Consider the following 25,632-nt stretch of genomic DNA (forward strand, 5'->3'; position numbering starts at 1 on the left):
GTTTTTCACTTGGAAATTCTTTTCTATCTATTCTCCTGCAACCAAGTCGCAGCTCCAGTATTCTAATGTGCTCTGTGAACTGTTCCATTTTTCTCCTTTATCTGATTTACCAATCCAGTGAAAGTATTGTTTGCTACTTCTCCCTCCTTTGCACTAATTTCTCCCATTCTGACAGGCAACAGTCTAGGTCTTGATTTATGTTTTACCGGAACCTGACTTTTATCGTATGGTGATGGTTGCATTGTGGTGTCCCCGGATTTATGTTTTAATTTTGCTAGGACCACCTTTTTCCATTTCTGTCCCCACATACCAAGTGCTATAAAAGTACCTGGATGCTGCTGTTGTCCTCCAAGATTTATTATGGGAGACAGTACTTCTCTTTTTTGTAAGTTTTCTACAGCTGTTTCTAGATTTTTATTTTCCTGTTTCATTTGCTTGAGCATATCATGTGTCTGAACTGCTTGTTGCCCTGTCAGCAGAGCCTGATTTTTCCAATGTTTGGCCACCTGAGTTACCTGTTCTCACTCTTTCATTGTATATGTTGCTAGCGCCAATACTTTAATCTCATGCTGGCTTAACCATCTAAGCGCCATTGCCATAATTTGGAATACTCTACACTTTTTACTCTTATTATTATCTTTTAGAGCAATGCTCACTGCCATTGCTCTACATATTCCTGCCCATGTTTCCTCACTCTGTTTCTTAAACTCATATGGACCATCTTTACTTGCTACCCAGTGCGTCCAAAATTTATCAAATTCCATGGGTAGTTGAAGGGAGGGTAAAAGGGGATTACCTAGCTTGTTGTTTTCTGTCATATTAGATCACGATTCCTTCTAAAGGACAGCTTGTTTACTTACCAGATCAGCGGTCGGGGTCACCAGTGTTGTTAGTTGTCAGTGTAGGTTGCGTGTGTGTGTGTCCCCGTGTAGGTGCTGTCCCAGCTCTGCGCACATAACCGAGACGGCACTCATGATCGAATGAATCAACACGACCACGGATTAGCTGAGCAACGAAGGCATCCGGGCCAGGTTTATTGCAGTTGAAGCGCAATAAGAAGTGACCTATAGTAGTCTACAGTACACTTCAAATATGAGTGCTCTGTTACAATGGACTCGGCACAACTTAATGGTGGGACTTTTTGTTATCCCCTAGGCTCAATGACATCATTTCCTCTGACATCCTCTTTTATACACTGTTACAGACCATTTAATTCTGCCCCCTTCGACGTAGGTAGTTGCCACCCTCTTGACGTAGTCTAATACCATCCCTCACCTTGTACGGGATGGTTCGGGCAAAACAACTCTATTTCTCATATTATCAGACATTTCTATCCATCAAAGTGTCATTTCAGGGGTCAGATGGCCCTTGTTATCTCTTTGGTGTTAGGCTGCCTTGGTACTTTCTGCACCTGCTATATATTTTTAGTAATATTTTGATATTAATAATGTTTTGGAAACATGTGTTTGCAGCATCAGCTCTTCTTCGTGCCAGTTTCTGTGAGGTGGTAAGTATGGTACTCGGTGTGCTGTCACCGATGTTTATCAGTGTAGGCTGCGTGCGTGTGTCCCTGTGTAGATGATGTCCCAGCTTTGGCCAGGAAACTGAGACGGCTCTCACGATCGAATGAGTCGATACGACCACAGATTAGCTGAGCAACGAAGGCACCCAGGCCAGGTTTATTGTGTGTGGCACAATGAGAAATGACTTACAGAGTATCTCTGGGTCAGTTTCATATCGGCGGCGTTACAATGGTCTTGGCCCAACGGCCCTATGCCACCTATGCCACCTGGCCACCTATGCCACCTGGCCACCTATGCCACCACAATGGCTATATTGGGACCTCTGAGCTGTGCACCAGCCTCAGGACCACCAAGTGTGGTCCAAGAACCCCCCCCCCCAGCTACCCTCCCTCTGCCACCGCATTGTGGGCTTCGGTCTGAGATGTGGCGGTACAAGAAAGGATCCATGAGGAGGAAGCTGTACCCAAAGTCATATCCTCATTGTCCCCAGATGATGCAGTCATGCTGTCACCACCATCTAGGGCAGATGACTTCAGACAATTTCAGGAGCTGGCAAAAAGGGTATCTGACATCCTTCATATACCCATGGAGGAGATGAAGGACGCTCACCAGGAACTGATAGACATTTTGCATTCCTCAGCTGCCTCCAAAATCACTCTACCAGTTAAACAGACCTAGCCAAGGCAACATGGCAAACCATGGCTTCAGCAGCTCCAACTTGCAAGTGCATGGAAAAGAAATTGTATGTCTCCACTGAGGACTCAGAGTTCATTTTACCCACCTGCCACCCAGTTCTCTCATTTTCGATGCAGTTAATTTCTGAAGATGGCAACATTGTGCTTGAAATTTGCCCTACAACAGGGATTGGAAGCTCCTGGACCTCTTCGGCAGGAAGGCATATTCGTTGGCTTCCCTGCAGCTTCAAATTGCAGACTACCGGGCACTACTATCAAAGTATAACAACACAAACTATAATAAACTTAATGACTTTATTGATAAATTGACAGAAGCCTCTTGGGAAACTTTTTTTAAAGCCATCCTCCCAGAGGGACAATTAGTGGCAAAGATGGCCCCACAATTGGCTGTAGATGCAACTGATACAGAGGCCAGCTTTGTGGTGATGAGGTGGGCATCGTGGCTCCACTTCTCAGGTTTCCCAGAGGAAGTGCATACCGCAGTTGAACACCTTCCCTTAGAAGGTGTACATCTCATTGTGGAGAAGACTGACACTTCATTACATTACTTAAAGGACTCCAGGGCAACTCTCAGGTCATTGGGCATCTATATGTTGGGACAAGAGAGACGTTTTAGTGGTCAGTACCAACAGAGACCATACGCAGCCCAATTCACACCTCAGCATAATTATGAGCCACATTGAAAGAGAAATAAATAAATAAATAATCTAGATGAAAGTCTTCTGGTGTTCAGCCCTCTAGACAGACATCTACCCAAAGTCACTTGTGACAGGCAGGTTGGGGCACTGCAACACTACTTCAGACTGCCATCTACCGCATTTGGCCACCGTGTGGCAGCATTCTGCAGTATCTGGGAGTGCATAACCATAGTCAAATTGGTTTTGGAAGTCATTGAGCTTGGTTATTCCATCCACTTCACCTCCCTGCCTCCTCCAGGGACAGTTCTCATGAGAGTCTGCTACAGAAGCAATGAAGTTTTGGAATTGGTGCCTAGCCCACAATATCACCCTATTTGCAGCTTACCTTCCAGGTGCATAGAAGGTAGTAGCGGACAGTTTGAACTTCAGATTCCCACTAGACCGCGAATGGGAGCTACTCCTGACAGTACTTCCTGATGCGTTTGCACATTGGGGAACACGATCCATAGATCTGTTCGGCACCCACCAGAACAGAAAGTGCAAGCAATACTGCTCTAGAGTGGGGCTCAGCCAACATTTCCTGGGTGATGCTCTTCTTCTCCCCTGGGATAAGGACTTCCTCTGTGTCTTCCCCCCGTTTCCCCGCTGACTGAAAGTCCTGATAAAGCTAAATCAGGAGAGAGAGCCCATGTAATCCTCATTGCTCCCATGTGTCCAAGACAAAGTTTACCATGATGCAGATTCTGATATGGCCACTGATTTTCCTTTCAGCCACGATGCACCTCCTTTCTCAGGACAAGGGATGCACCATACATCCCAACCTGGTTATCCTATGTCTCAAGGCTTGGCTCCTACATGGTTCCAACATTTAGAATTGGCACACTCAGAAGAGGTACAGGAGATCCTAATCCATAGCAGAAAGCCCTTCATGTCTGCAAAAGTGGTCCAGGTTCCAGACTTGGTGCACATCCAGGCAAATCTCTCCAGTCTGAGCATCTCTTCCTCTCATTCTAGATTACATCCTGACTCTTAAGCAATCAGGGTTGTCTCTGAACTACATAAAAGTCCACCTGGAAGCTATTACAGCATTTCACCAACCTGTAGAAGGGCACTCAATCTGCTTGCATCCTACCACTGAAAGGTTCCTAAAGGGAATAACAAATCTCTTCCCACAACCTTGCCTCCCCACTTTCTCGTGGGACCTAAACCTGGTGCTGAAAGGGCTGACATGACCGCCTTCTGAACCTATTATACTGCCACATCTCACTGCTACATTTATCAATGAAAATGGCATTCTTAATTGCAATCACATCAGCGAGGAGAATCGGGGAAATAGCAGCCCTGATGGCACATTTCTCATACACAATATTCTTCCCAGATAAGATAGCACTTAGACCCCATTCGAAGTTTATTCCTAAGGTTGCTTCATCATTCCATGTGAATCAATCCATTCATCTTCCAGCCTTCTACCCTAAACCTCACTGAGACAACATAGATGCTATATTCCACACATTAGATGTCAGGAGAGCCCTGACATTCTACTTTGATAGGATAATACCTTTCAGAAAATTCCCTAGACTATTCTTATCCACTGCTGAAAGATCCAAAATCTCAGCTATCTCAGCCCAACAGCATTCCAAATGGGTCTTGAACTGCATTAAACAGGGCCATCAGCTTCATGACATGACCCCTCCAAACTTGATCTATATTCACTCTAAGAGATCGATCTCCTCAACTGCCACCTTCCTTAAAGACATCTTTGTCACAGAAATCTGTAGAGCAGTGACACGGGCATCAGTCCATATCTTCGCGAAACACTATGTGATTACTGGGGACTCTGCCTCTGATGCCATCTTTGTCTCCATGGTACTATCAACGGTGACTAACCCGACTCTGAAATCCCAGCCCTCTGAAAGGGTTACCTACAATGGAGCACCCATATGGATACACATCTTGATTCAACATCATTACTGCACAGGGTGAGTAACTTCTTTTTTCTCTCAATTAATTTTGCCCATAATTGTTTTCAGCTTTGAGAAATTGGCTCTTTTAAAGCACCACATGTATGTAGTACTCGTTTAGATTGTTTACTGATTGGAACTACATTCTATTTACACATCACAAATGAAATTAGGTCATGATCACTTGCACATAGGCCACAATTAATTTTTAGTCCAGTGATCAATTCATCTTTAACTGTCAGAATGAGTCTAAAATAAAATTACCACAAAGTAGTTGCAGAACCCTTTCTGTTAGAAAGTTGTCTATAATTTTTAGAAACACCATGGATTTTTTATGAGTGACAGCATGAGATCTTTAGCCTGGATCCCTCTTACTGAAATTCCTCATGATAACACACATCTTCTTTCGACATATTATAGACAGACATTTAAGGAGTTGTGCAGTATACTACCTCATTTGATTTGATATCTGTAACAGACACCCACCAGAATCCTATTTTGTGGTCTGTCAGTGAGAACTTTGATCCATCAGCATTCCCCGTGTTCTTCTTAAGAATTGTCAATAGCTCTAAAGCAACTAATAGGTGTTTTTGATGGAGAGTGCACCCAGACTCCCTTACTGTCCATCCTGTAACTCTGTTATGCTCATTTCAACCCCACTGACTCCAGGCAGAGCATGTGCATTAAAAAAGCTTGCAGAAGGGTGCCTGATGGGAACATGCTGAGCACACACAGCTCCCATTGGCTTCAGTTGGGGATGGTAGTTGATCAGAATAGTGGACATCAGTGTTTGAACCTATGAGCTGCTGAGCATCCATGTTCATAGCTCCTGGAATTGAGGCTCTAGGCGTCTGACTCTAGATTCCCTGAACACGGACAACTCTCATTCAGGTCACTGGAGGTTTGGTTGTTGTTGAGATGGTGCTGAATCACTATATAGTATCACAATGGACATGTCTGGTGAGCCTGAGTGCTAGAGGATTCTGGGAGCAGGGCCTTTTGGAACTATATTGTGAAAAATCATTGAAAAGGCCAAACTTGCACTTGGCATCAACATGTCATGAATGTTTATCCAGCCCCTGTGTAAGCAGCTGTCCTGATGTAGAAGACCAATGGTCTTGGTCAGCCAATGGCTAGTTTGCCTGGTGTGTACACATGAAGGCGTGTAATGGCAAATCTGGGGCTAACTGACCTGGGTCAACTGACCCAATAGAATAACATGACATCAGGTGCCTGGAGGGGAGCAGTTTATGAAAAGTGCATATCAGCAAATCCCTGCAGCCCCTCCCAAATTATAAATTAATTGGAATATGCCACATAATCTGCTTGCAAAACAGATTTTTGTATATTTTGGGGATATGTAAGTTCTTTGGGAAGAGTGTATAAGTATTGGGACGATCAGATGGTAGCTAGCTTTCTATCTATATCTCTTATATCTAAGAGGGCCAGTGATACTGTCAGGCAGAAGGATTAAGACCAGAGGGCCTCAGGGTAACCTAAACCCTGCTCTGAGAGATCATAGGGACTCAAAAAATAAACCAAGGACCTCAGGGAACTTGAAGAAGGAAGAGACAGTCTTCACCTAGGAATGGTAGCTGTCCTGCTTTGCTTACTAATCAGGATACTGTGTGGGGGCCAGCATAGTTACTGAGAGTTTATGCTTGAAAAATTGAGGCTTATTAAGGAGAGGCATTGTATGGTCCTTTCTATTTGTCTTTAATACCTGCTTTTCAATAAACAATAGCTTTGCATTAAAGATATGGAATCCTGGTCTTCACTGGTACAGTTATTTGGTGCCCAACTGTGGGCACATAAATAGATCTGAATTGATCCCCGGCTCAACAGTTGTTCCAGTAATTCAATATCAGGCCCTAAATGTATGACACATTTTGAATAACATTACAATACATTCATCAGTGTTGTAGTGTCATTTTTGGTTATTTTATTTACTTTAGTGGCGCACCAGTTACAGCCAGATTGCACAGAGATTCCTAAGGAAGGATTTCAGAAACCTTCATTTACAACAGAAGAATTTGCATCAATCCATTTTATTACAGTAATTATCAGCAGTATGAAATAAGCAATGTACATTGAAGTGACTGTCAAACATAGAAACAGCGGTACAGTTGTGAATCTTGCTGATCCATATGCTTTACGTGAAAGCAATGTATTCAGTGGGTATAGGGCTATTCATTACATTAATCGTGAGGCTTGTTCTAAGATTTATATGCAATTAAAAACCTGATTTTATGTTGCAAATGTATAAGTCTTTAATAAATCTTGAAATTTATCCCTTAGATCTAATAAACCCAAACTGTTAGTGGTAATTGTACCTTGGAGTGAAAGTTCTGACATGTCATTACCTTCAGTCTTCATTATTCTAAGGTGGCTCGAACATCTCAGCAGTAATAAGTGGTGCTCCTTGACTTTACATAATTTCAGTTATAATAGAGCCATTTTTTAAACTTCTGAATTTTGAAACACATTTCAAACACAAATTGCATTTGAGTCAATCTGTTGTCGCTTAAACCACTCTGGGATATAATATTTATGCTGTATTTAGAATGCAGTATTTGCACATGTTTAGCAGCACTACTACTACAATTGGGCAAATAAAAAAATGTATCAAAGATGTTGGTGGTTTGGGTACTGAATTTCAGCTGACTGCATCTCAGGCTTTTGGTAAACTATCTGAGCTAAGTTTATTTATAGGAATATTCATGGAAACTAAATTTTGAGCCTGTAGCTGATATTTATTTAGTGACAAAACAGAATTCAATTGATGTGGAGGAAAGGTAGGGGTAGAAAACAGAGCTAGGCAAAGAATAGTAATTCCATTCTGCAGAGGATTTCAAGATCTCTAAATTTGGTTTCATTCTGATTTGGAAAGAAAACCAAAAGTTTGGAAATTCTACAGAAGATGAAATTCCCTTTCTCCACCTAATTCTGCTGGGAATTCCAGCTCTGGAACAGTCTGCATGGGAAGCCCTGGGAGCTCATGCTGTTGAGGAGTTGGGCAGCAGAGCTGTTAGGAAACCAGGCACTGTCCCATAGTATGTTTTGATAAATCAGCTACTATTGCTGACCAAATCTCTTCTCAAAAATATTTTGACCTGCTTTAAGAAAACCATCTTAGAATTTCATTTGTAGGTTAGTAAAGGAGGAGGGGTAGGCAGCAGTGTAAAGAAGGAGAGACTAGCAGTGGCTCCATGCCAGACTACCTGCACTATAAAGGAGCCTCTGCAGGGCCCGGAGGAGGAAAGTGTGGACCTGGCTGTGGATACAGCACAGGCCCTGCCCTCCCTCCTCCAGGGGAAGATTCAGGATCCCTGCAGAGACCCAGTGCAGTCCTGGCCAAAAGAACTCCAGAACTGTCTTCTGGAGGTGGGCCAGGAAGCTCAGGGTCTGGACCAGGGTGTTGAGACACAGTGCCAGAGCATGGACAGGACTAGCTGGTTGAGCACCAGTGCCCTCCCCCAAAAGGAGAGGCACCAGAACAGTCCTGTCCATCTCCGTAGATGCGCAGACACCCTACCCTCCAAATCTTGCCAGTTCTCCGCTGGGGAGGGATGGATGGCAGGAAGGTAAATGCCCAGATAGAGCAGAGGACCTGCGCTCCACCGGATGGCTTGATGGGTGGGAGGGAGCTCGTCCACCACCCAACCCCTACCAGCAGGCAGAGTTCTTGACCCAGTTGACCCAGGCAGAGGAGGCTGCCGAGTAGATGGCCAGGCAAGCCACAAGCTGGGCCAGGTCGCCCGAGTCCTGGACCGCAAGAAGTACGTCGTTGGCATACGCTGACAGGACCAGCCTCAGCTCTGGCTCACGGAGCACCAACCCTGTCAGCGTCCAGCGGAGGAGACACAGGAAGGGCTCGATGGCCAGCGCGTACAGCTGGCCCGACAGTGGACAGCCTTGGCACACTCCACACCCGAAGCTGACCGGTTCGGTCAGGGTCCAGTTGAGCTTGACCAGGCACTCCGCAGAGGCATACAGCACCCGAAGAAAACCCACAAAGCAGGGCCCGAAGCTGAACACCTGCAAGATGCCCAGGAGATACACTGGTTCATTCTGTCGAATGCCTGTCCTGGTCCAGGAACAGGAGAGCGAATGACAGACCATCCCTACACCCAAGCTCCAGGAGGTCCCGGATCTGGTAGAGATTATCGAAGATGGTGTGACCCGGGACGGTGTAGGTCTGGTTGGGATGGACCATGTCCTGCAGCACGGACACCAGCCTCAGCGAGATGGCTTTAGCCACGATTTTATAGTCCGTGCCGAGGAGCGAGCTGGGATGTCAGTTCCGAAGGTAGCGGAGGTCCCCCTTCTTGGGCAGCAGGGCAAGCACAGATTGCCTGCATGGGAGGGGGAGCACTCTGCTGCCCTCGGACTCAGCCCAGACGGTGGCAAGGTCTGGGCCGAGGACATCCCAGAACGCGCGGTAGAACTCTGCGGTCAACCTGTCCATGCCCGGGGATTTGTTTATGTGCATGAGGTGGAGGGCTTCCAAGAACTCGGCCAAAGTGAGAGGTAGCTCCAGCCAGTTCCACTTGCCCACATCAACTGTGGGAAGTTCGTTCCAGAGCACCTGGCAGGCGGTGGCTTCGGTCAGATCCAGGGAGAAGAAGCTAGAGTAGAAGGCCTGAGCCCTTCTGCGCATCTCTGCTGGATCCATGAGGAAGGTGCCGTCCTCCGCCAGAAGGCAGGTGACGTGCTTTGGGGCCCCTCTCCTTTTCTCCAGATGTGGGATCGAACGAAGGCACCCCAAGCCCAAAGGTCTTCAAGGTCTCGGAGCTCCTCCTGCTTCTCCTGGCACACTCCGCAGCAGAATCGATCCTCAGGGCTGGCAGCCATAGTCCTCTCCAGCTCTAAGACCTCCTGCTCCAGCTGCTCTATCCCCGCATCCCTCCGCCGGCTGGCCCCCCGAGTGTAGTCGCGGCAGAAGAGCCGGGTGCGCACCTTCCCCACATCCCACCAGTGCCACACCAAGGGAAAGGTGCCACCTCTGCTCCTGCCAGGCCAGCCAGAACTCCCAGAAGGACGCCATGCAGCCCACATCCTCCAGCAGGCTGTTGTTAAAGTGCCAGTAGGCTGGCCCCGGCCTCTCCACAGTGAGAGAAGCCATCAGTCACCAGGTGGTTATCCGAGAATGGGGCTGAACATATGCCAGAGAAGTGGGCCCGCGAGAGATGGTGATGGGAGAGGTAGATGCTGTTCAACTGGGAGTGGCTCAACCAGTCTTCCCCCACCCAGACAAAGGTGAAGGTGACGACGTCGTCCAGGTGGTGGTTGCGCCAGACGTCCACCAGGGCGTGATGGGCCACAATCTCCCGGAGGATGTCCGTGGTGGCCTGGCAGTGCTTGGTCTTTGTGCGGTCTCATTCCGCGAGGGTGGTGTTAAAGTCCCCACCCAGGACCAGGCATACACGAGGATCCAAGGTGCCGAGGAAGGAGGACACCTGCTGGAAAAACTGCACCAGCTCCGGGCCCACAGTCGAGGCGTAGACATTGACAAGGTTTAACACCAGCCCTTCCATGCAGACCCGGAGGTGCAGTTGGCTGCCCGGCACAACCTCGGTGACCCCCGCACCTTGGGCTGCAGATCAGGGGAGAACAGGGGCCTAGGGGTTCCCCAAGGACAGGAGCGGGGCCAGCAGCATGGGAAGGGAGGGAGGGAAGGGCAAAGGGTGGCTGGGCGCTGCCCCCATCAAGGCCCTCCATGGGGGGGGTCGTCCACCCCCTGGCAGGCCGGGGTTAGACCCAGGGCATCAATCTCATCGAGCAGAGACGATAGGTCCCCCCCCACCACAAAGTCCTCCCTTGTGATGGCCGAGGAAGCAGTAGCTTTGGCACCAGCAAGGGGTTCGGATGACAAGGAGGCGGGGTGGTTTCTGGCCAGGGGCTCCTGGAGGAGGGACTCAGACTGTGCCGCCTGCTGGGCTCCGGCAGGGGTCGCGGCAGAAGGCCCGGGGCCAGCAGCCCCCTCCCTGGTTTTGCAGGGGCTCCCTCCCCCCTCAGTGACAAGAGGGTGGGGGTGCTGGGCTCCAGACTTGCGCTTGCTGCGCTTCCCCTGCATGAGCACCCAGCTCTCTCAAGTGGAGGGCTGATCAGCGGGGGCAGGACCAGGGTGCAAGAGTGCAGGGGTCGGGGCTTGGGAAAGCGGGGACAGGGCAGCGAGGGAAGGAGAGGCCTCCCCCCGGGGCAAGCTCCCTCCAATGCCCAACAGTCGACGGGGCCCACCTGCTCGCCCAGGCGTCCCAGGGGGAACACTCCCGGTGCCTGAACAGAGGTGATGTCCTGCGATGGAGGAGGAGGGGCGGCCACAGGGACTTGGTGGCTAGGGTCACTGCAACTGGCCAGGCTGGTGCCTTACTGGGTCTCAGGATCCCAGGCCTCCCTCCTTGCCAGGCCAGGGTGCTGTCCATCTGGACATGCCCCATCGCCCGGCAGAGGTAGCACCGGGCCTCCTCTGTTGAGCAGTGGATCTGGTATCAGAAACGACCCCTTGAGTGCCTCTTTATCCGGTGGCAGCTGAAGCTGCACCTGCCGGCAAAAGGAGATGACATGGTGGAGGGTGGGGTCCTTACAGTCGAGGGGAAGTGGGCTTATGGTGGAAAGGGGCTTCCCCAGGGGGAGAGGAGCTTCCTCAGGGTGGAGAGGAAAGGCAGAAGGGCAGAGTTGGGCAGGAAAGGCAGGACAGAGGTGAGGATCACCCGTATGCCCAAGTACTCCAGGGCGGGGTTGGGCGGTGGCCTCAGATGCCAGGAAGAAGACCGCCTTTCTGTACATCTTTGAGGCCGCCACCACAGCTGTGGGCCCCACCACCCACACCATCATCCACACATAGGTTTCCACATGGGGCGAGGCAGGCACCAGGAGGCAACGGACCCCGTGCTTCCTGATGAGGGTGGGGAAGGGGCCTCGGCCCCCAGGGATAGTGACAGAGGCGGCGGATGGGGCAGGTGACAAGGCAGCAAGTGGGGGGCCCGCGGCCACCTGGGCATATACCCTGGATGCAGTGCCACCTCCAGAGCTTGTGGAAGGGTCAGCGGAGGAGGATAGAGGGGGAGGTAGCCCTGCTGCAGGAGGCATCACCTTCCGGGCAGGGCCCTTGCTCTTCTTTTCCCTCCCTGGCCCTTCTTACCAGCCAAGGGTGCACCCTCTGGAGAAGGGGGAGTGGGAGCTGTGGCAGCAGTAGAGTCCCCGGAGTCCCTACTCAAGTTTTCCACCGTTGGTGCCCCAAGACTGGTGCCTGGTGGCCCAGCAGCAGTAGTGAGACCAGTTGCCACTGGGGGGGACAGATTGTCAGGGCGAGAGGGAGGGGCGGGAGCGTCTGGGAAAGGGATCCTGGCCCCAGGCACACCCGTCATCCTGAGAGGGGGTAGGAGTAGGTTTGGTGGGGGGGTAGAAGATGAGGAAGGAAGGGAAGGGGGCGTGGAGAGGAATGGGAGGGGGAGGAGGGACAGGGTTGGGAGGGGAAGGGGGAAAGCAACTGCTCCTCCCTGCTAAGCTGAGTGCAGGGGAGGAGGGCACCCACACAAGGGAATATGGGGAGGCCAAACCAGCTGGAGGTACTGGGGTGATGTTCTCATCAGCCCTGGTTGGAACACCAGCTCCTCCAGCTGCACAGGGGGGTAGGGGCTAAACCAATGGAGGGGAGTGCAGTGTGTGGGGGGTCAACAAAAGCGGGGGGGGGGTCAATTAAAGGAAGGATATGAGCACTGCTAAGGTGGGAGCATGGGAACCAGGGGGGCCAGGGCAGTGGGGAAGCAGCAGTGGGCAGGAGAAGGCGGGGGGCATGGGGCTGAAGCAGGGCTGGAAGGCTCAGGGGCAAACCATGGAAGCTGGGTGGGGCAGGGAACAAACCAACACAGTGGCTGAGGTGGGGCAAACAAACCAACCAGAAGGAAGGCCAAAGCAGGGAGGGCGGGGCAAACACACAGACAAGCAGACAAACAAATCAAGTAACAAACCGTGGGGGGGGGGAAGTCGGCAGGGGCAGCTATGGGGAAGGAGGGCAGAGAAGGGGTGCCCCCAAGCGTGGGGAGAAGGGGCACTCACAGCAGCTGTATTGGGAGGGAGCAGCTGGCCAGGAAAGGCCCTTCTGCAGGTGGTGGTGGAGAGGCCATTCACTCACCCCTCACCCTCTCCCTCCTGGCCAGAGGGGAGGTGTCACACTGTCTGAATGAGGGGGGCCCTTGGGGTGTATTCAGGAGCTCTGATTATTCCTTTCTACACCAGTCTTGCATGGGGGGTGTCATGCTGGGTAGATGGGGGGAGAGCATTTGTTATATTGTTTGACCTCAATATGTCAAAATCATATTAATTTATGTAAGATATGCCATGTCAGGTACTGTTAGGCAGGTTATAGTATGCTATAAGATGATAATACTTATGTTCATGTGTGATGTGTGAAATGGAAGTTATAGATGTATTTGATGTAAGCAAGGTCTGAGTGTCTGAGTAAAGGGGGGCACATTATTTGCATGGGCTTTGTATCTGCATGAGTACAATTAAGTACTTAGCATAATCTACCTAGGTGCGGAGCATAATGGGAAATGGTTAGCAGGGCTGGGTTTGGGTTACAAACCACTTTTGCGTTAACTGCTGGGGTAATGAAATGTTGTTCTTCAATTGTATGAACAGATGTCAGCAAAACTGTGTTTAGTCTGTTATGATAGAACACTTCACCCTAAACTAGACAGAGCTCCCCAAGGGTGGCAGGCCGATGTTTCAGCCTGGAAAAGGGGGAGGTGGAGTCTCAGTCTCCTATTGGAATTGCAGGGGGCTAAGTGAAAGGGCTGCCTCCACGGCAGGGAATGACTCTCACCTCCCATTGTTAAAAAGTAGACTTAATAACTCACCTTGGAGTCTTTTGTCTCTTGAAAGCAGGGACAATTCCTGTATGACAGCAGAAGGTTTACCTAAGAGCTGAAATCACTGAGAGCTGAACTTGGCCTGACCACTAACAGAGCTGAGTGAGCACCAGGCAACTCTGGTGAGAGGCTGGCACAATCAGTGCCAGCCCAGTCAACAAGGGGGCCGGCACAGTTGGTGCCAGCCCAGGCGGTCGGCGGGAGCCAGGTGCGGTTGGTGCCAGCAGTCGGTGGGAGATTGGTGTGGTCATTGCCAGCAGTGGGGGACTCAGTGAGGCCCACAGGTGATAGGAGACAGCAACAGAGGGGGCCTGGACAAGCCTGTGTTGGACCGGTGCGGCCTACAGGGTGGAGTCACACCTGAGAGGTGGATATTGCAACTACGATGGTCAGTACAGGGGCAAGAAGGAAGGGAGAGGCGAAGGACACGCCCTGTACTCTGGGATGGGTTTGGGCTCATTGAGTTCATGAACTCTGTTTGCACTGTTTCCCAAACCAGTGCGGTGTTCTCTGTTTTGCTATTAAAAGGTTTCTTTCTACACTCAGACTCTGTGCTTGCGAGAGGGGAAGTCTTGCCCTTTGGAAGGCGCCCAGGGGATAGTGTGTAATTTCCCAGGTGACTGGGTGGGGGCTCGAGCCAGTTTGGTGTTGCATCATTTACAGGGACCCCTAGATATAAAACCCGTCCCTTGCTGCTGCCGACTTGGTCTGGCAGAATGGTTACATGATATGTCTGTATTTCAAATGGTGCTGTCTGAGTAAGGACTCAGACAGGAGGGCTGCAGAACAATAGCCTGCTTAATGGCCCATTAAGATATCCCCAGGTACAAGGGGCCCAGGGGGAGAAGCCGGAGATACACCTGATGAGGCACCAGGACTTGCCCATGTGACTCTGGACTCCATTTTGGTTCCTGTAAAACCCTACAAACCGCATGGCCAGGGCCAGAGGGTATACAAGGCAGTGTCCTGGAGAATCCATTTTGTCTTCAATCACCAGTCTTTCAGTAGGGACTTAGCTTCAAACACCTATTTACCTCTGAATCAAGTCATCTGCAACTGAAGCTGAGAACAAAGGACTGAGACCCATTCGGTTACTGGATGTATAGCAGAGGAACTATACAAGCCTGCAACTCCACAATTCTTCTAGAAACCTGATGTATATGGACATTTAATCATTTGTATGTATGTGATTGCTCTAATCCTTTAACATTTCTCTCATGGTTTATTTCTTTCTTTTTACAATAAACCTTTAATTTTAGTTACTAAAAGATTGGCTGGCAGTGTGGTATTTTAGGTAAGATCCAAACTTATATTGATCTGGTGCTGTGGCTGACCTCTTGGGGTCAGAGGGAACTTTTTTAGTAAAGAGTTTAAATAAGTTTAAGTAAGAGTTTAGTTTAAATAACTGGTCTCTTTACTGGACCTAGTGCTGATTTGGGAGCCAGGAGCTGATGCAGTAAAGGGGGCTGTGCGCATTTGTATACTAGCTTCTGTGGAGATTCAGAAGTGCAATTTGTGGCTGGTTGGGAAGCCTGACTTCAGTGTCACCCACCAGTGTTGGGAGACTCTGCTCTCTTTTTACAGCCTGCCCTGATCTCGGCATTATCAGGTGACTACCCTGGGCACGGGACGGGTCACAAGAGGCAGGCAGGCCGGCCAGCAGGGCCCCCAAACACCGGTAGCAGCAGCAGGACCCCCAAGCACCGGTAGCAGCAGCAGCCCTCCAAAAGGGGAGACCAGGGCCAGTATGTGAGCCCTAGAATGCTAAAGGCCCTTTTCCCTGCAGGCAGAGTAGAGGTTATTGCAGGTCAATTAGAGACACCTGGACCCAATTAAGAGCTACTCCTGGTCTACTTAAACCCTGCCTCCCCCAAAAGGAGGGGTGGGTGGGTAGGCACTTAGGAGCAGGAGGCTGATGCCAGAAGGAGAGACTCTCCCAGACTAGGAAAAAGCACCTCTTTGCAGCCAGAGAGGCAGAGAAGGAAAAACCCCAGCCCCGGCTTGCAGGGAGGACAGGTGTGGCTCTGATCCTCCAGGGCTTTACCACCACCTCTACAGCCTCATGCAGGAGCCATAGAAATGTACCTCCCGGGGCCCTGGGATATACACTGCCTGGAACTACCTGCCCTCCTGTGAGGTTGAAGGGCACCCCTCAGGCCTGAATTAAGGCCAGCACCCCAAATGCTCTGCTAAAGAGGTGCTATGGGGAAAGGACGAAAGACTTATTCAGTTGGGGCAGAGTTACCCCTTGCTGCCAAAGGAGACTGTGGCTATACCACAATAGTCAGTGTATCAGGCGTTCAGTATACTTACTGAAATTATTCTCTAAGTTCTATGACCAAACAAAGGGAGAAACTGGTTCCTTCCAGACCAAAGGGCAGGTAGTTAGTGCTCTATCATATGTTAATTAAGCAGTGTGAACCAGATATAATCATAGAATATTAGGATTAGAAGGAATCTCAGGAGGACATCTAGTCCAACACCCTGCTCAAATCAGGACATAACCCAACTAAATCATTCCAGGCAGAGCTTTGTCAAACCAGGCCTTAAAAACCTTCAAGGATGGAGACTTCACCACCTCCCTAGATAACCCAGTCCAGTGCTTCACCACCCTCCTAGGGAAAAAGTTTTTCCTAATATCCGACCTAGGCCTCCCCCACTGCAACTTGAGACCATTGTCCCTTGTTCCCTCATCTGCCACCACTGAAAACAGCCTAGCTCCATCCCATTAGGAACCCACCTTCAGGTAGTTGAAGGCCACTATCAAATTCCCCCTCACTCTGCTCTTCTACAAACTAAAAAAGCCTGATTGCCTTCTATGATGAGATGACTGACTCTGTGGCTATGGGGAAAGTGGTAGAGATGATATACCTTGACTTTAGCAAAACTTTTGATACGGTCTCCCACAGTATTCTTTTCAGCAAGTTAAAGAATTATGGGTTGCATGAATGGACTATAAGATGGATAGAAAACTGGCTAGATCACCAGGCTCAGTGGGTAGTGATCAACAGCTTGATCTGTAGTTGGCAGCCAATAACAAGCGGTGGTGTTATAGTGATGAGGCAGAGCCATACCGCTTTGGAGATACACTGCTTCAACATGTGTTCCAGGCAGTTTCTTCTGAGACGCCTGATTTGCCAAGCCAAACTTAAATTACATCTGCTTCCTGCTGTGAAAGTAATAGGGCAGAGAGACTGGCTGGGTCTTATTGGACAATGATCTTCTCCTGGCTGTGGATGGCTTTTGGCTTTGTCAGTTGTCAACCACAAGAAGCCATTGCTATGGCTATAATCGCCAGCATGGTTGGAACTACATTCAAAGGGCTCTGTTCTTCTTCTCTCGGAGGAGCTGCTGGAAGGGGGTTGTGTGATTCTTGTTTTGCCCAAAGAGCTTTCTTGTGTGAGAGAGTGCCAGGCAGTGCTCTGTCACAACTTTGTTTACTCCGTATCTGAGGGGACATGGGCTCTGGTGCTCTCAATATGCAGTCCTTTGTCTCTTTTTCATCAAAGCTGGAGGTTGCTGTTGATAAGCTGGCCCAGGTGTGTATTAGGGGGAGCTGGCTCAAACTCAGTCCAGCTAAGAGCAAGATAATATAGGCCAGGGGAGGGAGAAATGCCAGAAGTGAGATCTCTTCCTTGGCTAAAGATTAATGATCTCAGCATTTTATCAGCATCTCAGCTGCTTCTGGAGGTCCAGACAGCAGCGGTGGCCAAGTGCTCTTTTACCATCTCTGCCCAGCAGGATTCAGAGCTCGCTGCAGAAATCTGTGCCTTTGCCATCCCCAGATTGGAGAGCTACCATGCAGTCTACATGAGGCTAAAAAGCGAGATTGGTTCATAGTGTGTCTGCTAGCTTCCTGAGTTGTTTCCTGCACAGAGCCCATTATTCCTCTGCTTCAGGCTCTGAATTTGCTTCCATCTCATTAGTGGAGCACTGTACAGCTTTGGTTTAATCACTAGTGCCTTAAATGGTTTAGATCCCAGGGCCCTCAAACTCCAGCTCTGTCACTGTGTCATACTGTAGCACTAGAGGTCTGGTGAGGTGCCTGAGCTAGAATTCTCCCTTAGGTCATGCCATAAAGCTTACCTGCTCTCCCTGGCCTTTTTGCAATTGAAGGGTAAGTGGGCAGTCAGGGCAAGGCAGTGGGGAAAACCAAATGGAAATAAATAACATGCTATATCCTTTGTGAAACTGGCCTGTGGGGACCCCAAAGGGGGAGTGGAGAAATCAGACTCTGGTTTCTGTAGCACTGGTTTAACAATCAAACATCTTAATGTTTAAGATTTAACCTACTTAATAGGGCTACTATTCACATGGTGCAGGTAAACACCAGTCATGGTCAAAGATCATGGTGAAAGATACGCGCACAGCCTGCACAAGCATGGTGTGGTGCTGGCTAAAAGAGGCATTGGGCTATAAGCCAAAAGACTATCTCCTGTTGTTTGGTTCCTCCTGTGTTTGAGGAAACAGGTGTTTGAAAATTCTTTGTAATTCAACAAGATTGCATCAAAGGTATTAGACTCCTTCAATTGATCCTTCTAACTGGAACAATCTACAGACCCCAAAGCTCGGGTAGCTGCTCAGGCCAGAAGAGGTAACATTAAGCTAAATAGGTTGGGCTCCTGGAGTCTCTTACAATAAGGCAGGTTTTCTAACCCTTTAACCATTCTTGTGACACTTCTCTGAACCCTCCGCCATTTATCAACATTCTCAGTGAACTGTGGTCACCAGAATGGGACACAAGATTCCAGCAGCGTTTGCAACAGTGCCAAATACAAAGGTGACATAATCTCTCTGCTCCTACTCAAGATTCCCTTGTTTATAAATTCAAGGATTGCATTTGCCCATTTAGCCACAGCTTGGAACTCTCGGTCACTCCTGTTGATGTTTTCCCACGGTTTATAAAAAGATCATTAAAGCAGAGACTGGAACCCAGATCTGCTCGGTAAGTGCTCTAACCACTAGGCTGTGGTGTCATTCTCATGCCCTTTCTGGCCAAATGACTATTTATACAACATAGAATAGCTTCTCCTCAGGGACTGAGAAAGGGACTGGTCTGGAATACCTTATAGCCATTTGGTTCAGGCACTCACCTAGGAGGCAGGAGATCAGTGCTCAAGTCCTAAATCTGAAAGAGGTAGAAGGGGGATTTCAGCTGGGGTCTCCCACATCCTAGATGAGTGCTTTAACCACTGGGCTACTGACATTGATTGCTCCTCCTCCATGCTTTATGTGGGGCCCAGTCTGGTAGGCAGCCTTTGAGCATGCCTTCTGGCTTGGGCCCCTCAAGCAAATGCCTGTCTTGAGAATCCTGCTAGGGCTTAGCGCTGAGCAGCTCAGCAGCCTGAGGACTTGTGGCTGGCAGGAATTTAGGCAGTATGAGGATTTTTCTGGTGAAAACTGAAGTAGCTAGGGACTCTCAGTGCCTATAGGTGTCAGCTGAGCAGGGGTTCGAGGCTTTGCATGTTGATCCCTTTGTGGATCTAGCCTCTAGATACAAGTTCACTAGGCCTGCTAATTTACAATTGTCTCACTTCAGTCGCTGGATGGACATTAGCTAATGTGCCTGGGACTAGTTGCACCTGCCCTCACTGCTTCTGTGGAAGGCTCTCACTCAGAGAGTATGAACTCACTCAGTATGAAGGTGCTCAGTGAAGCAAGTATCCTTCACCATGCTCTCTCCCCCCAAATCACCAGTTTCTCCAGTTGAGTAACCAGGAACTAAGACACTCAAAACAGGCGGCCAATATTTAAAGTCTGACTAAAGGCAAAGCCAATTTGCACAGCTCTGTCCAGGTTTTTGCATATTCAAATAGATAGCCTTGGAGTAAAACTTTAATTTCTAACATTTTATCTATGAACTCCCCGCTTCTGATTGTTAATTAACTCTTCATACCAAACCTGACACTGTTTGAGAAACTCTGTTCCTCCATTTTGCTTCCAACTTTCCAAACACTAATTTCACCACAATTGTCTATTAGTGCTCTTGTAACTAAAATGTTCTTTCTCTGTAACACAGCAGCGATAGGCAAAACACTATAAGAAACCCCATCCCAAGGAGCACATAATGCAAGATTTCCCTCTTCTGGAACTACATTTCCCAGCATCCCCGTCTTTGACGGGCCCTTTAAATTTGGTAGGATCAAATTGCTGCAGGCTTAATGGGGCCATTTTGCATCTGCTCTCTGTTTGTTGCATGCTCCTCTCTCCTAGCTGGTAAGCAACTTTTTGGATTTTCTCCCAGTTTTCCTTTTCCTGTTGTTGAGGTGATGGTATGTTCTCTGCTTTGAGACTCTAAGGATAGTCATATGTAATTTCTTAAACATATTTTTAAGTATATAAAATAATGAATCCTATTTATTATTAAGGTTATTGCTGTCAACACCTGTGAAGGGTAGAGTTTAAATTGCTGGAAGGTACATATGTGGATTGGGCATAGAAATAATTACAGGCAGGGAGTTTATCAATGAGTGGTTTATTTTTGTTTCTCTCTAATTATTTTTCCACCCCCTTCAGCTTTTAATTCTGCAGGCTATCATAAGAAAGCATTGAGCCTGAATAATTACAGATTTAAAATAAAAGGAAATCCCCTGATTTGTGAAAAAGAGATGCCACCAGAAGAGTTTGGGCTACACTGTTTGCAGAATCCTAGATTATGAAGCATCTCAAGAGAAGGATGGGGAGCTTAATCAAAACCTGGGTGGTCCAGTGCTATGCTGGCATTTTGACTTATGCCTAATCAGAATGCTTTATAAAGGTTCTGTGTTTAAGTACTGAGATCTTTCGTTTTCTGTGCTTTATAGGAGTGAAATGAAAATTGCAGTTAAGCTCTGCTGTGCACATTTCACAGGAATTTCCCTTAGTGAAAAGCAAGAAAATAAAAATAAATTGTGGTCATGAGCTCTGATCATTATTAATAGATGAATGTTTTACATAATGTATGTTGCATAAACTTGGCTAGCACTTGTATATGTTGCCATAAACTATGGCTCACATGCAATAGAGATGCAGTACTCTAGAAATGCAGTCCTATCACTGCTGATAGCTGTGAATAGCTAACACACTGGAGATGGCACTATGAATAGTTCACACAGAAATGTATTGTACATCATTTTTCTTCTTGCGAGAAGGGAGGGATACAGTTATTACTTAAAAATTGATTAATCTCCAGTGTCAGATTCAGTCCTTACTCAGGTTTTATTCCGATGTTGCTCAGTGACAATAATGTGAGTTTTCACTGAGAAAGCACTGAGTAAAAGCCGAGCCAGGGCTGCAGGATTTGGCCCTTTACTTTTAAGCTTTACATTCTGTACAGCTGATTTCCCTCCCCCCCCTTTCTCTGCAGCTATCTCCACCTGCCACTTTCCTGTAGTATAATTCCTCATTTCCCTCTTCCCCCCTGTGCTGTCTAGGGATCAGGTCCTTGGCTATGGCTTAGAGTGGCCAGAGCAGGTGGCATGCAGCCCACCCAGGCCTTCCTCGTGCCCTGGTTTATGAGGTTAGTTTCCAGGCATATATTAGAAGAACTTCTCTGCCTCCCACTGGCTGTCCACAGCCTCAAGCAGCAGCCATGGGGCTATGGTGTTTCATAGATGTGTTCTGACCATGCCACCTATTACTGGCAGCAGAGAGCAGGGATGGCAAGAAGTCCCTGAGCTACTTGAGGGAGGCTTCAACCCTCTGCAGCCATGTGGGATCAGGGAAGAAAAAAATCTGCTGGCCAGAGCTGAGATAGTGGCTGCAGCAGGGATCTGCATGTGGTGGTGGTGATGCCTCATTTGATGGCTTTCCTGCTAGACATTCTCTGCCTTCTGCTGATTGGCCTTTCATTCCTGCACCCTCCCTCCCAGTCCCTTCCCCTTGGTCTCGCTCCCCGCCTTCCACTTTCCCTGCTTGCCCCCTTTCTTTAGGTGTTAGTTACCACAATGCAAGTTAATAACACTTGTGAACTCAGGGCTCCTTGCACAGAGCAGGGCATGCAGCTACGTTCACCCATGAATCTCTTTCCAAATTAGCCTCTGTGAGCTCCTTGAACAAAGACCATCTCACTTCGCTACTTTCATACTCAGAACTGCTTGGTCAATATTAAATTGCCCAAGTGCAGAAATGATCAGCTGTGTCCACTGGAGACAGAGAGAGAGAGAAGAAACTCAAACTCCTTCCCCACACCCTCCAGGCACCTTTGTTTTCTTTTCTGTTTGTTGTGAAAAGTCTGGCTAATTCCCTATTGCACTGATGGGGAATGTAAAGCAAAGATCATTCTAGGGGCCTTATCCATTGATTGATTTTATTGTTTATTTAAGTATATTTTGTATTTATTTATTTATTTTATTTTTTATTGATCATAATATTACTAGTAATGTTCCTGAGCCCCATTGATTTCAGCTAGTGGATTCAAGTGTCAACAAATAACCAGTGCACAGCTGGGTAATGCACTCATGCTCACTGGAAATTTTTACACAGCTAGTAGGCACATACTCTGAGGTGTAAGTGTAAAATTGGTGGTTCATGCTCCTGAGCAAGTCAGCAAGATGATAAAATTATACATCACTGAGAAAATTAAATAGAGCATTTTAAATACATCTGAGGGGCTCTAGAGAATAATACTTACAATGTCAGTACAATGGGGCTGTAGCTTGCAGAAGCCTCAAGATGGTTTTAATTATATTACTTTTGTATAGCTAATTTTATATAATCTGCAGTGATGCTGTGTAATACAAGGTTTAGCAGCTCATTCTCCCCCCATGGTGCATGTGTGAAGGAATTGTCTGCAAAAATGAGGCGCTCCTTACAGTATCATGTAAAAACTGGGAAAGAACTTGTTTTGTTTTCTCAGTGGTTATTTTATTTGTGTTGGAGAGAAATATCCCATCCCTTGCTGGACAGTCCCACCTGAAAACCAAAGTGGCCCAGTGTGTTGCAACCGAGACACGAGACTCAGAACTATTTTTAATAGGCAGGGTGCCCACGACACAGTAGTTGCATGCAGCATGCACAGCTCCTTCCCTAGACACCTTCTCTTGTGTCCCTGCTCCCTCTGCCCAGTGCAGGATTGTCTTCATACAGACACTGCTTTCCCCTGCATTCTGTTCTGGGGCTGGTGTTCAACAGTTAGTGGAATCAAGCACTGTAGCCCTAAAGTGGCTATTTTACAGGGCTGGCATCTACTTGCTGCCCCTCTCTCTCTCATGTATCTGGCCCACATCTGTTATGTTCCCAGTTGCTATAGGAGGTACCACATTTGCAACAATGGGCTTATCAACTGGATTCACTATTGGAGGGCAGAGTGCGGTGTTATGCCATGTTTCTGCTCCCATGCTGAATCCTTGTGATAGTTACAGCATCAGCAACGCTGCTTTAACAGGTTCCTAGGTCATTGTGCAAGCAATCATGGTGTCCAGTGACTGTGACCTGGCCCTTTCCCATCTCTCAGAGACAGGCTTTAACTAAAGGTCCAACAAATTTATACTGAAAACCCTAGAGCCAGTGTAACCAGAAGATATTAATGAGGATGTAGTTATGCTAATGCGGTGATGTAATAATCGTATGAGAGTGACTAGCCCCAGAGCATGCCTCATGTGAATAACGTGTTTCCAGAAGGCTGACCAGAGCATGCAGCTAATAAAGGCTGGGCCTTCTTTCCAGACCAGCCTTTGTCCTGAATATTTACTGCCTATTACAGATCCTTTATGGCGGGAGCTTTGGGAAGGCTGTGGCTGCTTCAATCACAACAGCAGGAACTGTTTGTGTAAACAGAATGAGGATAAGTGGGTTAATTTTGTATCTAATGCCCACTGATACTCAGTTCACCATATAAAACAACCCTTTCACAAGCTTGACAGTGCCTAGTCTCCTGGAGTCTCGATAGCAGCTCTTTGACATTTAAATCCTTGCTGGTCCTTGCGCTTTTGCCATATATTTTCAGTTCATACCTAGACCTCTGTAGGACAGAAAGTTATAGTGAAAGGCACCATATTTGGTAGTGCTTTACTACTAGTCCTGGATATATCACAGTAGAAAGACATTAATTCTGGGACTAATGCCACAATTTGATGGGTCTGCAAGTATAAGGCTATTGCTGGTGCCCGCTAATACTTGGTAGAAAACCAGGTAGAACTCTAGTTGCAAAGATTTCAATGCTCTGTCTTGCTTAATGGAAAAACTGGGTGTTTTCGTGACCAGGCCCAGCCATGTACATGGTGTTTCTGTTCCAGTTTAGTTTGCATAAAGTTAAAATGTAGTGTTCTCAGACAGTGTTGTGCTGGAGATCACTGCCTGCATTATGCAGTGGCTTTCACTGTATTATAAACATCTAACTAAGTACTTACTTATAGACAATTGTTAGATCCAACTGCAGAGGAGGGGTAAAGTTGCTTGCCCAGCTCTTTCATTCTCTTCGATCCCTCCATTGATTTTCAACACTCCATTACTTTCTTGACTGAAATAATCATTAGTGGAATTAGAGCAAATTATCAGCACACTTCTGATGTGCAGAATGGCTGGCTTGAATGGGTGACTCAATTGTTTTTAGAAGGGAAATGCCCTGAGGCATCCTCTGCCATGTTGTCCTGACATCCTTCAAATGAGATCGATTTGAAACATTTTGAAATCAATTTCCAGGAAATGTGACGTAGCTGGTTATACAGACTGCTTAATCTTTATTGATTTATTATCACAACCAGAGCAAACAACACATTGAACAGACTGGGACTGTTCAGCACAAAAGAGATGATTAGGTCTACACTGGAGACCTTACGGTGGCACACCTGTACCATTGTAGCTGCACTACTGTAAGGTCTCCAGTGTAGCCGCTCTATGCTGATGGGAGAGTGTTTCCCGCTGACATAGTGCTGGCCACATTGGCACTTTTGTCAGTAAAACTTATGTCAGTCAGGGGGGTGGGTTTTCCACCCCCCTGACTGACGAAAGTGCTAGTGTAGACATAGCCTATGGGGGGTAGGCTATAGATCTATGAACAGTGTGGAGAAAGTGAATAGGGAAGTGTTTACTCCTTCACCTAACACAAGAACATATACCCACCCGATGAAATTAATAGGCAGGCAGGCACCAGGACAAACAAACAAAAACAAAAGGAAGTATTTCTTCATACAATGCACTGGTTGTCAGGGGATGTTGTGAAGGCCCAAAGTATAACTGGAGTTTAATAAAAAAAAAACAAGAAGTTCTTGGAGGATAGGTCCATCAATGGCTATTAGCCAAGATGGTCAGAGAGGCAACCCCATGCCTTGGGTGTCCATACACCACTGACTGCCAGAAGCTGGGACTCAATAATAGGGGATGGATCGTTTGATAGTTGCCCTGTTCTGTTTATTCCCTCTGAAGCATCTGAAGACAGGATACTGGGCTAAATGGACCATTGGCCTGACCCAACATGGCTGTTGTTAATAAAACAGAAATTTGACTGGATTTTGATTTTTCCTAGGAATAAACTGTAATTTGCAATTTAATGGTAATGTGGTAGTACCAGCCCTCTGGGAGTGACACTTCATGCTAGAATTTGCTTATTAATTGTTTTTTAAAAGTGAAAGCAAAATAACATGGGTCTGTTCATCATATATAAACCTACACTGTGTGCTGGAGCACTCAGGTGGGGTTCTGTAGACAGAAATGCTGTGTAACTACTCTTATAGATTTCTCTTTCTCCTTTGTATAGACATGCGCCCACTGTTCATGCAGTAAGCCTTGGGTTCAGGTGACATGAGTTTTCCATGTCCCTGTGATGCGGTGTGTCCCTTGCAGTAAAGCAATCACTTTTTATCAGGCCCGTTTGTTTAAGTTACACACCAAGCTAGCAGGTGGGAGTGGCTACAAGTTTCACAGGAGTGAGTGGGCATAGTTCCGTGTCTGTGAGTACAGCTACATGGCAGCTGGAGCCGTAAGTCAGCTTGGGCAGACATACGCATGCTAGCTCTGATTGA

At 47.7% G+C, this 25,632-nt stretch overlaps 1 long non-coding RNA gene across 2 annotated transcripts in view; it reads left to right on the forward strand.

Annotated features, from left to right (window-relative positions):
- Nucleotides 1–19,855: 19,855 nt before the first annotated feature.
- LOC137157682 (uncharacterized) overlaps nt 19,856–25,632 on the forward strand; it is an 87,140-nt gene continuing 81,363 nt past the window's right edge. For both annotated transcript variants that reach the window (XR_010921175.1, XR_010921174.1), the window contains exon 1: nt 19,856–19,909. This is a non-coding gene — a long non-coding RNA (uncharacterized lncRNA). The remainder of the gene's footprint in view (nt 19,910–25,632) is intronic.

This window comes from Emydura macquarii, unplaced genomic scaffold, assembly GCF_026122565.2.
Source record: "Emydura macquarii macquarii isolate MOO-44397 ecotype Brisbane River unplaced genomic scaffold, CSIRO-AGI_Emac_v2 contig_1551, whole genome shotgun sequence".
NCBI lineage: Eukaryota > Metazoa > Chordata > Testudines > Chelidae > Emydura > Emydura macquarii.